This window comes from Trachemys scripta, chromosome 1 (genome assembly GCF_013100865.1).
Source record: "Trachemys scripta elegans isolate TJP31775 chromosome 1, CAS_Tse_1.0, whole genome shotgun sequence".
Classification (NCBI taxonomy): domain Eukaryota; kingdom Metazoa; phylum Chordata; order Testudines; family Emydidae; genus Trachemys; species Trachemys scripta.
Genome location: NC_048298.1, coordinates 17194776 through 17211357, shown reverse-complemented (window position 1 = coordinate 17211357; position 16582 = coordinate 17194776). Strand labels below are relative to the sequence as shown.

General features: G+C 45.7%; 1 protein-coding gene across 4 annotated transcripts in view; it reads right to left on the bottom strand.

Moving 5' to 3' along the window:
• Window positions 1-9681, bottom strand: part of LOC117874863 (semaphorin-3D) — a 195283-nt gene extending 185602 nt beyond the window's left edge. Inside the window, exon 1 of one of the 4 annotated variants that reach the window (XM_034765512.1) lies at window positions 9519-9681. The gene's annotated coding sequence lies outside the window, so the exon portion shown is untranslated. Of the gene's footprint in view, window positions 1-8580; window positions 8887-9126; window positions 9491-9518 lie in introns of those variants that run through there. The other 3 variants (XM_034765476.1, XM_034765486.1, XM_034765495.1) reach the window with 3 other exon arrangements.
• Between the last annotated feature and the right edge of the window lie 6901 nt (window positions 9682-16582).

Sequence of the window (16582 nt, the reverse complement as noted above, 5' to 3'; positions counted from 1 at the left end):
GGGGATAATATAAAGTAGGTATGCATAATGCACATACCATTAGATATAGCTGTACAAAATGTTAAACTCCGAGCCAAACATCAGTTTGGAGAATCTAGACACATCTGGTATCAAAATATGCTTAACGTTTGAAGGACCTGATCTTACATTACTTTGAGGCACTGATTCAGGGAAGCATCCTCATTAAGGGCAACACTTAAGCACAGACTTAACTCTAAATATGTGCAAATGTCCTATGACAGTCACACTGGTATAAGATGAGATCAGGATCAAGTCTGCAATATCTACATTTTTAGAACTGGATATTCCAGGAAGATGGGTAATTTCCTCACCCTCTCTCCAAAAAATGCCCCAACCACCCACCATCCCGCTAGATTGAATCATTACATTTTTAAAGGCTTTTTTTTTTTTTTTTTTTGCACAACATCTGCTTCCTGCAGGAATCGGATTCACTGACCAATTGTAAACAATTTAATTCTGGGTTTTCTCTTTTTAAAAGTGACCACATCAAAAGAGAAAAGTCACACAGCTCTCCCCTCTGTGTACACACAAGAACAAGGTTAGAATGCTAAAAAGTGCTATCTTGTGTAAGGGCCAGGGGACAAATATTACTGTCTGAAGAACAGAGTAATATATACATCACCCTATGAGTGAAATTCACCCTCCGTGCAGAGGGTCCTCATCATTTAAGCTGTGATGCACATTTAAGGTCCACAGCTGCATCACAGCTGCACTCAGCTAATGTGTGAGCCAGCAAGATTCCACGTGGGAGACAAGATTGTAGTGTCTTTACACCTTAACTAGTACTAATATTCTATGCTACTCCTGAGAAATGGTTTGACTAGGAAAGTCCCCTAATTCAATTAATTAATATTATTATTACTATTATGGTAGTACCCAAGCACCAACCAAGAATGGGCCCCCATTGTGCTAGTCCCTGTACCAACACATAGTATTAGATAGCCACTGCCCCCAAAGAGCTTACAATCTCAATAGATAAGACAGAACCAGGGTGGGGGAAGAGGTAGAATACACCAGGAGAATGATCAAATGTGATGGTGGCAAATGTCATGTTAGTTCCCGCAACACTTTTTGAAGGTGGTGTAGTTAGCAGGGGATAAGCTAAATGGGAAGAAAAGTGAAGGGAGAGGGAACACTAAAGGGAAGGAGGTTCAGGGGGGCAGATGTAGAGTGAAGCTGATGTGAAGAGACTGAGGGAGGGAGAGGAAGAGGGTTGGAGCAAACAGCCAATAAGCATAAGGCAAAGAAAGTCCAATCAAAACTGTAGAATGTTTACATTACTAGGTAACAGTATCAGCAGGGTTCTATATTTTAATCGGATTTTTCCAGTTGTGTTGGCAGGGTTACTGGGTGGTGCAGTGACTTCGCTAAGGTCACATATAACTGTCTAGATTTTAATACCACACCCATCATCAAAAGAGTTGAATCAAGTCAGTGATTCAACCCAGATGGGAACCCAGATTCCTCTTGGCTTTCCCTTATTTCCTCTGACCATTAGGTCAGGTGGCCTCCATAAATTATTTGGCATTTTCTGTAAAACTCCACATTATACTGGCCACAACACCAAAGTGGACTTTTGGAGGGGTGCCTCACTTTCAAAGAGCTGACTCATTATGGATCCATTCCATTTTATGCTGGATCCCTCTATCCAAGCGAGAATAGAATTTTACGAGGTTTTATCTCTCGCAGTCAGATAACATGTGAGTGATTATGCCGTATACTGCTGGTATGTGAAAAATAGAGGATAGGTGCTTTTAGATTAAATACAGTAGATGGAGGGGAGAAAGAAAAGCATTAATGATGTATATGGGGCTAATTTAAACATTGACTCATTGCCATTACTAAGTTTGTAATACAAGAAACCCAGACAAAGTTGTTAGGTTTTTTTAAGCAGCATGACTGAGGTTCAGGACTATAAAAAGATTAAAATAGCTCACACATCAAATAAAAGGTTAGTTTACACATGAATTAAAAGGAGTCGCTGCTCTTCTGTTTCAGATGCCTTGGGGGAACCTTTCTTGTGAGCTTTTCGGTTGCTTACTAGTAGCAGAAGAAATCCCACCAAGCAAGGAAAGCAAATATGTAACACATTTACTATATGTATTTAGGTATTTAGATTTCACAAATATTGTGTACCTTAATTGCTTTACCAGGATTAAAAAGAAAATGGGCCAAATTCTAGCGCTGGCTGAAATGGGCTGCTTTGTCAACACAAAGCTTCTTAAGGATTGCCCCATGGAGGAAAAACCCAATGGTATAGGGCTGTGTGATGAGAAATGCCCTCATCCCCCATTCCTGCACTCAGTGCCAATTAAGTGCACCTGTAGAACATGCTCCACCTGGAGAAGTGGAGCTTAAAAGGGTGAGACTGGCCACACAAATAGGGGAAGTGGGAGTTTTCCAGGAGCAGGAAGGCTGCCAGGAACAACTAGTGAGCACCACTAGCAAGGGAAGCTCAGTCCGAGGCAGTTGTGAGTCCTTTCATTTCCCCTCCCTTGTTTGCAGCAGAACTGACACTATGATACTGATATGGACAAGGGGCCCTGGAGGGCTCCTCGAATCCAACAACTAGGGAGTGTCTCCAGGGACTAGAGGCAAGTGAACTGTAATTGTACTCAGAAAGGCCCCCAGGAGTGACCTGAACTCTCACCGGGAACAATGAGATTGCCCAGGAGTGGGTGCTCCAGGAGGTGACCCAGGGTAAGAGACTACAAGTCAGTCCAGGCTGAGGGTTGTCCAACTATAACTGGTGGAGAATGAGGGCATAAAGCTCTATGCCTGATAAAGAGCCTTGAGACAGAAACAGGTTCCTCCAGCCAGTAAGTGTTCTGGAGAAAGGGTGGCTGTATCGAGTGGCACGGAACCTGCAGTCAGGGTTAATGAGAACTTAGCTACTGGTACCACGTAAGTATCGCCAAGATGTAATGCGGCTAGCTCGTCACATTATCTGTGCGGGGCATCTAAGGCGGGATAAGACCTTGCAATGATTACTGGCCTGCTTTTTCTGGGGGATGTGGGGTACAGCACAAGGTTAGGGAATATTGCCATTCCTGTCCTGAGTGTCAGAATTTGGCAGCTAAGAATGTTCCAAAGGCCCCCTTGGTCCCAAAGCCATTAGTGGAAACCCCATTTGAAAGAAAAGGGAGGACATGGTTGGGCCTTTAGAAAAGAGCTTTGGGGGAAACCAGTATATACTTGTAGTAGTGGACTATACCTCTCGCTATCTGAAAGCCATCCCCTTCAGTTCAGCTAAGGCAACAGTGATCACTCCCAAGCTGATGAGACTCATTGCCTGTGTAGGTTTCCATGGGAAATATTGACTGATCATAAGAACATACATAAGAACCGCTATACTGGGTCAGACCATTGGTCCATCTAGCCCAATATCCTGTCTTCTGACAGTGGCCAATTCCAGATGATTCAGAGGGAATGAACAGAACAGGTATTCATCAAGCTATCCATCCCCTGTCTCCCATTCCCAGATTCTGAAGGGCTCCAACTTCACCGTGCAGGTGATGCATGAGCTATGCTCCCCCTTTAAAATCAAAGCCTTGAAAACATCAGTGTACCATCCACAGACCGACAGTCTCATGGAAAGATTTAACAAGACACCGAAGGACATGGTGAAGCAGATAGTCTGGACCAAGCCTAGGCACTGGGACAAATTCCTCCTGCTGTTTCCCTTTGCCATGAGAGGTAACGCAAGCCTCCACAGGGTTCTCACCATTCAAACTGCTCTGTGAATGCCAGACCCACAGAATCTTGGATGGGTTGCAAGGAGTTTGGGATGAGCAAGATGCAAACTCGCTCAGAATGATCCAATACATCATATGTCTAAGGGACAAAAGCACCCAACTGTATATTTAAAGAGCAAGTTGTTCCCCGGGGAGAGATTGAATTCAATTAATGAGAAGGAAGCTCTGTCTATCTAGTGGATGGCGGACCCCCTCAGCTATTATATGCTGGGTAGTCCCTTTTCCCAAACCACCTGCCACATGACCTTGTGGAGGCTACACTATATGAAGGACTCAACCCTCTGGATTATCAGCTGGTATCTAGTGCTCCAGCCCTATAGCTTCTGGGTACAGCACCACGCAGGGAAAGAGCATGCAAATGCAGATATTTTTTTCCCCAGGGAGATTGGGACTGGAGAAATGCTCAAGCAAGAAACTCTTCTGGTGTTGAGGGCGGGAAGGGGGGCAAGTATGTGATGAGACATGACCCCATCCCACTGATAGAAAGGCTAATGAGCATTCCTGCACTCGGGCACACCTGCAGAACATGTTTCATCTGAAGAAGTGGATGAGGATGAGACTGGCCACACAAACGTAGCGGGAGTTCCCTCGCCTCGCGGAACCTGGGGACAGCCGCCCGGGATTAGAGGCAAGTGAACTGTTACGGGACTCAGAAAGGAGCCTGGGTGTGAGCTGAACTCTCACTGCGATCAATGAGATTGTCCAGGAGTGGGTACTCCTGTAGGGTATCCAGATGCATGAAATTCAAAGAAACTATAACTAAGTCCAGGCTGAGGGTACGTCTATACTTACCCACTGGTTCGGCAGCAAGTAATCGATCTTCTGGGATCGATTTATTGTGCCTTGGCTAGACGCGATAAATCGATCCCGGAAGTGCTCGCCGTCGACTCTGGGAATCCTGCTCCGTGAGAGGAGTAGGCGGAGTCGACGGGGGAGCCTGCCTGCCGCGTGTGGACCCGCGGTAAGTACCTTTAAGTTCGAACTAAGATACTTCAACTTCAGCTACCTTATTCACATAGCTGAAGTTGCGTATCTTAGTTTGAACTGGGGGCTTAGTGTGGAGCAGCCCTGAGTGTCAGCCAACTACAGACTGACATAGTGGCTCTGTCATCAAGTGCAGTGTAGAGACTGTGGCCAGGGAAATGTGGGCAAAGACAGGAAATCCAGTTGATGCCTGGCTGATCAATCAGCCTATTTGGAGCCAGGTGTAAATTACAGGAGCCTTCAGGCTGCTCTAGGATATGCTGGAGACCACCCTGATCCCCAGCCGGCCCTGGAATGAGGGAAGATAAAGAGTTTAAACACAAGCTGTCTCTGGGTGAGCACACAAAATTACTGGCCATGCCAACATTTTGGCCTTAATCTTTCTGGGCCATAATTCCCCATCTGTAAAATGGGAGTGAATAATAACTCCCTATCTCACAGTGGAGTGGTGAGGTTAAACTCATTAATACTGGTAAGGTGCTCAGATACTATGGTCAGAGGAGCAAGATAAGGAAATGGATTTTATTTTCAGTATAAGGCAGGCAACAAGGCTGAGGCTTTGGGTGTAATATTTTATAGAAAGTTTAAGTGAATTTCTTGCGTAAGCCTTTTTTTTTTCTTTGTAAGAATATGGCAGCTTTTTAGATGGAAGAGCGCAGGTGATGCACTTATGACCAGATTTGTAAAGGTATTTTAGGCACCTAAGATGCAAATAAAGCCTAACTTCTACTGAAACCAATGGGAGTTGAGTACCAAAGTGCTTGTGAAAATTCCAATAGGCATCTTATCTGTATCTTTACATGCTTTTAGGTACCCTTACATCTTTACATATCTAGTCCTTAGTGGGAAGTTATTCTTTTGACCTCCCTCACTCCCTAGTGCTTCCAGCTAATTGGCTGTCAGATGGACAGCACTTGGGCGAAAGAGGAAAAGGAGACTTCCAGGCCTAAAAGACCAGTGCACTGGAGCAAAAAGACTTTGCAAAGATAAGAGTTTTGAGAGCCCAGTGCTATATTCCTTTCACACCCAAACTCCCCCTGACTTCAGCAGGGTTTTGGATGCAAAAAGAAAGCAGAATCATTCCATAATTCTGAACACTGTAAACACAAAGGCCCAGATCCTGAGATGTATTTAGGCTTCTAACTTACATTGAAATCAATGGGAATTAGGTGCCTAAATACCTTTGAGTATCAGAGTGAGAAAGTCTGCACAAATAGCATCTCATTAAATGATTATGGCATTTTTGATAGGTTAAATTATAGAGGCTTTAATTTACCTGTGTTCTTGTGACCCTGTTAATTATCCCCACTTGTGTTATACTATGGATCGTGCATGTGGTTTGTTTGGAGTCTATTTTATAACTTGGAGCTGAGGATTTTTTGTAATTAGTTTATTCTTTGTTTGCTTTATAATGCTTTGGCAGTCATATAGTAGTTTTGTGTTTTTAATTAATTATTGTTTTTTATAATTATTGCATAATTAATAAGTAGCATCCCAATGGTTTTGGGAGGGGACACTTTATAAAATACATTATTTATATTTAATTTTCTAACACAATTTTTGAAACACACGCACACATGAATCTCTTCTTGAGCCTTACCCCATTCAAGTCAATTGCAAAATTCCAATTGACTTTAATGGATGCAGATCAAACCACTAATCATCACCATGGTATCTGTAGGGGCATATCTCCCTCTGAAAACCCACTGTAAGCAAAAAGGCCCATCATCATTCTCTCATCTTCAGCTGAGTAAACTACTAAAAGACTAAGATAAAATTAATCATATTTCACATGTAATAATTCACATTAGAGGAATATTAGATAACTACTTTGCAGTGTGTTAATCCATTCACTAAAGATTAAAATGGAATCCAGGTATCTTTTCCTATTGACTAGAAATGCAAGAATAAGAATAGTAAAAGGTGATTGAGTATATTGTTGCAACTAATGTGCTAATCTGCATCTGTGTAAAGACAGAGCTATGCAGATGAGCAGCTTGGGAGCAGACAAGAATGAGCTGTTTGGTATACGGTCTGACTGTTCCCAAATCATCCCTATTGTTCTTGGACATTTTTTGTTTTTTGTCTTGTTCTGTTTTATGGAAATCTAAGTGGCTGCTTTGTAATTCTTCAATGCCCAACAAAGACCAATCACATCACACAATATGGAATGTTTCCGCTCTAGAAACAACAAAAGGCATTTTCAATATTTATAATGAAACAATGATCTTTGGCAACTGCACCTGGGCACCATCTATGCATTTGCCTGTACAAAGCAATATACAGCTTGTTGCAATTTTGAGAAAGTTAGCAATATCATTCCAGTGAACACCACAGGCCAAACTGGCACTCAGATACTAACCACAGCTGGATACATTTGAAGAAAATAAACAATTAGATCAAGCTCCTCACTGTAGTAGCTGAGCTTGAGAAAGATGCAGCATTGCTCTCAGCAATTGCAACTCCAGAGTTCAATAGAGTTGCAAGCACATACATTAGGACTGAATATGGCCACCCACCTGTGTCATTCCTTCTCCATTGTCTAAGGAAACATTTAAACAATAACTGGTTCAAAAAGCACTAAGGAATTCCACATAGGTAGATGGAGGAACTGATCTGTCGACCTGTATGGCCTCCTTCCCCATAGTCCGAATACCTAAACTCTGGAGCACTTCCTGTGTCTGTTTAATTCTGATCCAAAGCAGTGCGTTTCCCCCTCCCGGGGAAGAGATGGCAATGTAATGATAATCTGGTGCTGGTGCAGGGCTGTGGTTCAAACCTATTGCCTGTCCTGGAGGACTCACAGTCAGTGGGCATATTACTCCCTCTTTCTGCAGCTCTGGGAGGATTCCCCCCTATAGTGTCTCGCTCTCCAGAAATCCAATCCAATAAAAAGAGCTGAACAAAGTTTAGCTCACAAATGATACTGAGCACTAACATAGCACTTCTCACCGAGTGATCTCAAAGCGTGTTAAACGGTGGGTAAATATAATTATCCTCATTCTACAGAAGGGTACACTGAGGCACAGTGAGCTGAAGGGACTTGCTCAAGGTTACACAGCAAGTCGGGGCACAGCCTGACTCCCAATCGCCTACTCTAAACATTGACAAAGAGTCCTGTGGCACCTTATAGACTAACAGACGGATTGGCGCATAAGCTTTCTATAAGGTGCCACAGGACTCTTTGTTGCTTTTCACAGATCCAGACTAACAGGGCTACCCCTCTGATACTCTAAACATTATAAATGTATATTACCCACCTCGGTGGTTAATATTAATTACTACCTAGTTGTGCATGAATTATTTGCAGTGTATTAATTAAGGGCAAAGCCAAAACACCTGAGCTGATGATATCACCGGCCTGGACAGGGGACGTAGAGTGCTTGGGTAGCCACCGAGCCCCCAGTGGTGTCCCACACTGTAGGCGGTAAGGCAGCTGCAGACCCAGCTGTGCTATCTAGATGACGCCCCAGGAACTGCTGCCAGGTGTTTGGCACCTGCACCGCCGCTGCATGGAGCGAGCATCTGCGGGGAGCCAGAGAGCAGGCGGGTACCCAGAGCACCTCCGCAAACGCTCCCTACTTAACGGGCAGGCAAAAGCGAACGCGCCAGCCAGCCGCTGCAAGGAATTAGCTACAGATTTGCAGAGCGCCTCGCAAACGTGAGAGGTTTGGCCGGGGGAGACAGACCGATGGAGGCTGCCTGAGAAAGAGTGGGAAATTGACCCAAACACCACTCTCCTGCTGCAACCCCGTCCCAGATCCGCTCATGCAATGGTCTGTGTTCAGGCTGCCCAGGGATCAACTCCAGATCAACTCACGCAATGGTTGCTGCGTGTAGGCTGCCAGCGAGTTAGTTACCCGCTCTCCTGCCTGGAACGCAGACCTGCCCGGAGATCAATCCGTCTATTGAAACGAGGCTGTCAATGAGCGTCTCCATTTAACTTTTCTTGTCGTAGACAAACCCCCAACTCTGGATGCAGCGTGGGTCATTTCCCCTAATGGGGACCGCCCGCGGCTGAGCGATTGAATGACCAGCGCAAACCCCTCTGGAAGGGGGAAAACACAGGGGAGGATTTTACACGTGGATCTGCCACGCTGCTTTGCAGCCTCCACCTTCGATTAGTCTCCGAGCTGTCCCGGTGACACGCCAGGGGAGACTCACTTCCCTGGCTCACCATCCCCCCAAAATCACAGCCTGCCCCCGCCCCCGGTTGGGGAGCAGCACAGCCAGCAGCATCCCGGGCAGCCGGCTCCCTTAACCAGCCCCTCTTCCATCCCACCCAGCCCTCTGCTGGCCCCAGCCGCGGGACGCCGCACGTCTTAGGGGAAGGTTTACACCGGCTCCCGTCTGGACGCTCGCTGACCTGCCCGCGGTAGCCACACGCCGGGACTGTGTCTGAACCCGTCCGACCCCCGGGAGACTCGCCCCCTCTGGAGCCAGCCCTGGGACCTGCCCGCGGAGCCGCACGGTACCTGCTGGGTGTCGCTGCCGCAGGGGAAGGAAGCGGGAGACGCTGTGGCTCAGATAAGAGCCGCTGCCCCTTCGCCTGTGCACGCAGCGGCTGCTCTCCGCAGCCAGGGAACAGAGGGCGCTGCCGGCCGGCCGCTCCCCGCCAGGCAGAGGTTGCTCCGCTTGAGAGTGACGCGACTCCGGTGTCCCCCTGCGGCTGCCGCGGCTCTTCACGGGCCGTTCGGAGCGGCGGAGTTTCCTCCTTCCATCACCGCCCCCCTCTCACACACACACACACCCACCCACCCTCGGGCCAGTTGGCTGGAGTTCCCGCACACGTGCCAGCGAGCGCACACAGACGCCGCAGCAGGTCCCAGGGGGTCTCCCGGCTGGCCAGCAGCAGGCAGCTTTTGGTTAAGTGAAAGGGCTTCGCAAACACGCCCTGTGCAGCAGCCCTTGGCAGGTGCCTCCCGGCCTGAGTCCTAGAGCTGGTGGCCAACAGGCAGCCTCCCTGCACTGGAGGGCACTGTGCTCATGTAATACCGACAGACCCCAGTGGTAGGCGGGCAAGGATCTAGCCTGGGACCTCAGGAGCTAAATGCATGTGCCTCTACTGCTTGAGCTAAACGCTGGCCCTTAGCTGTAGCGGACTCATTCCTCTCTAAGTGGTCTGGATGCCACTAAAGGGGACAAACCATCACACCCAAGAGGTGTGTGGGGTACACTCACATGGTCATTGGCCAGGTCCCAGTCTGGGACACAGCGCTAGATATTGCACACAATGCCAGAACCATCATGGGCAGGGGCATTGGGCATGAAAACGTAGGTGGAACCTAGCTGCATTGCTCAAGGGCTGTGACAAATTTCAGCACTGTAGTCAGGCAGACCTAACCCCTGGTGTAGAAGGGTTAGCGCAACAGAAGTATTGTCCCTCAAGCTACCTACCATCTCTCAGGCTACATCTACACTACAGGGGGGCGTCATTTAAGCTACGCAAATTCAGCTACGTGAATAGCGTAGCTGAATTCGATGTATCTCATCCGACTTACCCCACTGTGAGGACGGCGGCAAAATCGACCTCTGCGGCTCCCCGTCGACGGCGCTTACTCCCACCTCCGCTGGTGGAGTAAGAGCGTCGATTCGGGGATCGATTGTCGCGTCCCAACGGGACGCGATAAATCGATCCCCGAGAGGTCGATTTCTACCCGCCGATTCAGGCGGGTAGTGTAGACCCAGCCTCAGAGAGATGGGTTCTCTACAGCATTGGAAAAACCCCTTCCGGCAATGCAGGGAGCAGCCTTACAACCGCACAGCTGCAGCTCCATAGCAGTGCTTCTGTAGCATAGATATACCCTGAGCCACAGCATATGGTAGAATCATAGAACTGGAAGGGACCTCGAGAGGTCATCTAGTCCAGTCCCCTGCACTCAGAAGAGGTCTAAGTATTATCTAGACCATCCCTGACAAGTTTGTCCAACCTGCTCTTAAAAATCCCCAATGATGGAGATTCCACAACCTCCCTGGGCAATTTATTCCAGTATTTAACAATTCTGACAGTTAGAAAGTTTTTCCTAATGTCCAATCTAAGCCGTCCTTGTTGCAATTTAAGCCCATTGCTCTTTGTCCTATCCTCAGAGGTTAAGAACAATTTCTCTTCCTCCTCTTTGTAATAACCTTTTATGTATTTGAAAACTGTTATCATGTCCCCTCTCAGTCTTCTCTTCTCCAGGCTAAACAAACCCGATTTTTTCAATCTTCCCTCATAGGTCATGTTTTCTAGACCTTTAATCATTTTTGTTGCTCTTCTCTGGACTTTCTCCAATTTGTCCACATCTTTCCTGAAATGTGGCGTCCAAAACTGGACACAATACTCCAGTTGAGGCCGAATCAGTGCGGAGTAGAGCAGAAGAATTACTTCGTGTCTTGCTTACAATACTCCTGCTTATACATACCAGAATGATGTTTGCTTTTTTTGCAACAGCGTTACACTGTTGACTCATATTTAGCTTATGGTCCACTATGATCCCCAGATCCCTTTTCGCAGTACTCCTTCCTAGGCAGTCATTTCCCATTTTGTATGTGTGCAACTGATTGTTCCTTCCTACTTTGCATTTGTCCTTATTGAATTTCATCCTATTTACTTCAGACCATTTCTCCAGTTTGTCCAGATCATTTTGAGTTTTAATTCTATCCTCCAAAGCTCTTGCAACCCCTCCCAGCTTGGTATCATCTGCAAACTTTATAAGTGTAGTCGCTATGCCATTATCTAAATAATTGATGAAGATATTGAACAGAACCGGACCCAGAACCGATCCCTGCAGGACCCCACTCATTATTCCCTACAAGCATGACTGTGAATCAGGCAGCCACAGGTTCACTAAGGAGCATTACACACCAGACACAAGAGCCATTCCCACTGACGTGGGCCCAGGGCCTGCACCCATTTGGTGGTGGATCCTGCAGCAGGTGAATGGACACAAAATAAGAAGGCAAGATGTCCATGCTGTCTGAACTGGGCGAAAGGGATGGGCAGTTGCCTATAACTAGAGTTGCTCAGACAGGGTAGCTGATTTCAGCTAAATAGTAGTAGACAGGGGTAGATCTGCACCCCGCCCTCCACACACAAGAACATAAGAATGGCCATACTGGGTCAGACCAAAGATCCATCTAGCCCAGTATCCTGTCTTCTGACAGTGGCCAATGCCAGGTGCCCCAGAGGGAATGAACAGGTAATCATCAAGTGATCCATTCCCTGTCACTCATTCCCAGCTTCTGACAAACAGAGGCTAGATGCCCATCCTGGCTAATAGCAATTGATGGACCTACCCTCCATGAATGTATCTAGTTCTTTTTTGAACCCTGTTATAGTCTTGGCCTTCACAACATCCTCTGACAAAGAGTTCCACAGGCTCACTGTGTGTTGTGTGAAGAAATACTTCCTTTTGTTTATTTTAAAGGTTTAAATGTTGCCTATTAATTTCATTTGGTGACCCCAAGTTCTTGTTTTATAAGAAGGAATAAATAACACTTCCTTATTTACTTTCTCCACACCAGTCATGATTTTATAGAACTCTATCATATCCCCTGTTTGGCGTCTCTTTTCCAAGCTGAAAAGTCACAGTCTTATTAATCTCTCCTCACATAGAAGCCGTTCCATAACCCTAATCATTTTTGTTGCCCTTTTCTGAACGCTTTCCAATACACCTCTACCCCGATATAACGCCATCCTCGGGAGCCAAAAAATCTTACCATGTTACAGGTGAAACCATATTATAACGAACTTGTTTTGATCTGCTGGAGCACGCAGCCCCGCCCCCCTGGAGCACTGCTTTACCGCGTTATATCCGAATTCATGTTATATTGGGTCATGTTATATCAGGGTAGAGCTGTATATCTTTTTTTGAGATGGGGCGACCACATCTGCATGCAGTATTTGATATAGCAATATGATATTTTCTGTCTTATTATCCATCTCTTTCTTAATGATTCCCAATATTCTGTTTGCTTTTTTGACTGCTGCTGCACATTGAGTGGATGTTTTCAGAGAACTATCCACAGTGACCCAAGATCTTTCTTGAGTGGTAACAGCTAATTTAGATCCCATCATTTTATATGTATAGCTGGAATTATGTTTTCCAATGTGCATTACTTTGCATTTATCCACATTGAATTTCATCTGCCATTTTGTTGCCCAGTCATCCAGTTTTGAGAGATCCTTTTGTAGCTCTTCGCAGTCTGCCTGGGACTTAACTATCTTGAGTAGTTTTGTATCATCTGCAAATTATTTCACCTCACTGTTTACCATTTTTTCCACACAATTTTGTTGTTGTTGTTGGTCCTTGGAATGTACTACATCAGTGGTTCCCCAACCTTTTCATTCTGCAGACCACGTCCTCAGAGAGAACTCCCCTCATGGAGCCACCCTCCCACCCAAAACCGTCTTCCCAACACTTGGCTCTCAAAATATGTCATTCTGTGGCTGGCCAGGAAGAGCCTCACAGACCACAGGTTGAGAACAGCTGTATAGACTTCATGGATAGTATCAAAACATTTCCCAGGCAGGATACATTAGGATCCTTCTATCAAATTGGCTTTATTCACCCTACTGGAAACTCACATTGAAAATTTCCAGTTGGCAACTGGTTTTTGGAACAAACCAATGGATCCTCCAGTAAAAAACAAGGGACCAGTTAAAGCTAATGCAATATACCGGAAATTTCCACTAGGGCCACACTCCAACAAAATTCTACCCTCAGTTACACCCGTGCCACTTCAGTAATTTGGGCTGTATCAGTGGAAAAGAGGGCAGAAATTGGCCCTATATCTACATTTTAAATGGTCCCTTTATTGCTGAAAGGCACCTTGATATATATATCTTGGTTTTAATACCAAGTGTCTCATCATGGTATCTGATATGATGGTAATGTTATCCAGGGGTGAAAGTAACTTAAAGGACTTACCGGTACGCCGGAGTCTGAGCGGGGCATGGCCTCAACCGGAAGAAGTGGGGCCTTTCAAGATTTAAAGGCCCTGGGGCTCCGGCTGTGGCTGGGAGCCCCAGGGCCTTTAAATCAGCCTGGATTAAATTAAAGGGCCCAGGGCTCTGGCCGCTGCGGGAGCCCTGGGCCCTTTAAAGCACCGCCGGAGCGCCAGCAGCGGGGCTCAGGCAGTGCTTTAAAAGGCCTGGGGCTCGCCTCAGGGACTGGAGCTCCGGGACCTTTAAATCCCCGCCCAAGTCCGGCTGCCGGAGCTCCGGCAGTGATTTAAAGGGCCCAGGGCTGGAGGGCTGGAGCCCTGGGTCCTTTAAAGCACCGCTGGAGAAGCCGGTCCAGTCCGGCATGGCGTACCGCCTCTTGCCAGAATGGCGTACCGGATCGGACTGACTTACTTTCACCTCTGATGTTATTGGAATCTCTTTGGGACAAGGAGAATATTTTTGTTGTGTGTGTGTACAGTGGTCAGCAGAGTGACATCCTGGTCCATATCTGGATCACCGAGCTGCTACTGCAATAGGAATAAATATATTATATTAGCATTTAGAGAGAGCTGGCTGGACACTTGGCCTTATACAGAGAAAAACAGTCCCTGCTTCATAGAGCTGGTGTTAAATTGTTCACAAAAGTAGCATGTTTTAAAGAATGATTTGGAGGAAGGCAGGGTGGTTGTTCAGTGAACAAGGGAGCATAAAGACAGGTTTCAGAGTAGCAGCGGTGTTAGTCTGTATCCGCAAAAAGAACAGGAGTACTTGTGGCACCTGCTGGAATTGATATACAAACTAGATACAATCAATTTAGGATTGAATAAGGACTGGGAATGGCTGAGCCATTACAAACATTGAATCTATCTCCCCTTGTAAGTATTCTCACACTTCTTATCAAACTGTCTGTACTGGGCTAGCTTGATTATCACTTCAAAAGTTTTTTTTTCACTTACTTAATTGGCCTCTCAGAGTTGGTAAGACAACTCCCACCTGTTCATGCTCTCTGTATGTGTGTATATATATATCTCCTCAATATATGTTCCATTCTATGCATCCGAAGAAGTGGGCTGTAGCCCACGAAAGCTTATGCTCTAATAAATTTGTTAGTCTCTAAGGTGCCACAAGTACTCCTGTTCTTTTTAAGGGAGCATAAAGAATGCCAAGCAATAAGGGGGCAACTTTGATCATTATTTTTTTCTGCTTTAAGGGCTGCAAAAATGGATTTCATACCTTGTTTCCTCCTTTAAATGGTTTGGAAAATACAGATGTTCTCATCGCAAAAACAGTTTTCACACTGATCAGCCTTGCTTTAACCACTTGCCAGCCCCTGGTGTTAGGATCCCAGCAAGAGCAGTCAGGGCCAAGGGTCAGAGCAGGGGAAAACCTGAGTCTGGGAGTAGTAGAGGAGTTCATAGTTAGGTCCAGGACAGTGTTGATACCAAGAGTCACAGTCTGAATCAGGTTTCAGTGTTCAAGTCAGAAGGCAAAGTCCAAATCAAGCCAGGAATTCAAGGGCAAGGAGCACAAATGGCCATGGCAGCTACAGAAGATCCACACTGTTGCCTGGACACTTCCTGGAATGGCCTTTGGTTTATATAGGGCAGGGAGCCAATCAGGTGCCATAAGGCTGCTGTCTGTCAACCCCTTGAGGTGGAACTTCCCCTGGACTGTGTCCACAGCAGGTCATGGCAAATGCAGCACAAGTTGGTTACAGTTGCTACTGGTAGTCTGGAGCTGTCAGTTGCCTGATAGTGCTACACACCTGCGCTCTAGACCTGTGGGGCCTTATACCTGGCAAGTCAGACTATGATAGTGGTTTATACAATGCAAATCAGAAGTATTTTTAATCCATGGAGATTAACTCTTGTCCTCCCAAATCCTCCCAATCAGATTAACTCTTGTCCTCCCAACCAGATTCTAGATGAATGTCCAGTAAATTACAAGTAACTGCCCTTTTCCAACAGACAACATTCAGTGAAGAAGAAATAGGGATCCTACAGGACTGACAAAGGCAAAATTGCCACTTATTTTCATGAGTGATTTGCCTCCATCAGAACTACAGGACTGGACTCTAGGTTGCTCTCAAAATGTCTGGTCCTTGAAGGGGTCAAGTACCCCTGAGTGGTGCCAGGCACCATTCACATGTGTTATAATCAGTGGAAATGGAGGGCACTCAGAACTTTTTAGGGTCTGTCTCAAATATTGGAACTATTTTGGATGAGAGACCAAAAAAAAATAAGGTAGCATGAAAGTCTCATTTCTCATTTCTGAACACAGCCTGCATTCTCTGTGCATTATAAAAAAAAAAAAAAAAATTTCGAAGTGGTTTTCTTTCTTTCTTTTCCTCTTGTGGTTCATTAAAATAAGATTTCTGAAATCTAATAGAATCAATATGTTCAATGTTTCCCAAAAATTGTATGCTAAAATATGTGATAATATAATTAGTCCATATATTTATTAAAGCTGATGAAGCCAAGATGCCCTCTTGTGGCTATTTGACAATGTGTAAAAGATGTGAATATCTAATAATAACTGTCTTTTCTGTATAGAGCAATCATGCCTTTTTCTTCTATAAGTTAGGCATGGCTGTAAAACCACTGGCAAGGTTACATAAGGTCATACCTTAGGAACAGAATGAAAAGACACATTCATTGTCCACAAAGAGTATCTTTTTTAGGATCAGATAGTATGTTCAGCCTTAGTCAGCATGGTATTTTAAACCATTGGTGTTCACAAAATCTCACAGCAGGCCTACAAATGTCCTTACCCATTATGGCAGTTTTCCCCAAATGCACTGCAAATGGCTGAAGATTTCATAGCTGGAAATTTGCGGGGGAGAGGGTATTCTCTGAAGGAAAACTAGCAGGGGAAAGGTAAGCTCCCCGGGTTC